The sequence below is a fragment of the Antrostomus carolinensis genome, unplaced genomic scaffold (assembly GCF_000700745.2).
Source record: "Antrostomus carolinensis isolate BGI_N321 unplaced genomic scaffold, ASM70074v2 scaffold25186, whole genome shotgun sequence".
Classification (NCBI taxonomy): domain Eukaryota; kingdom Metazoa; phylum Chordata; class Aves; order Caprimulgiformes; family Caprimulgidae; genus Antrostomus; species Antrostomus carolinensis.
In genome coordinates this window covers 6,857-7,065 of record NW_010321559.1, presented here as the reverse complement: position 1 = coordinate 7,065, position 209 = coordinate 6,857, and positions in this window count along the sequence as shown.

The following is a 209-nucleotide window of genomic DNA, read 5'->3' as shown; positions in this document are numbered from 1 at the left end:
ACCCCCTGTGTCTCAGCCACCCTCCCGCCCCGTCGTCCTGCCCTCTCTGTCTCTCCAGCCAGCAAAAGCAGCAGCCTCTCCTTCCCACCCCCACCCCGTGCGCCCATCGGATCCGTTATTAAATAAAAAGATTTGATTTAAACAGTTTAAAGTCCTTAAAAAGCTGCGTTGAGGTGGAGGGGAGGGCTAGCCGCCGCGTCGAGCCGGAC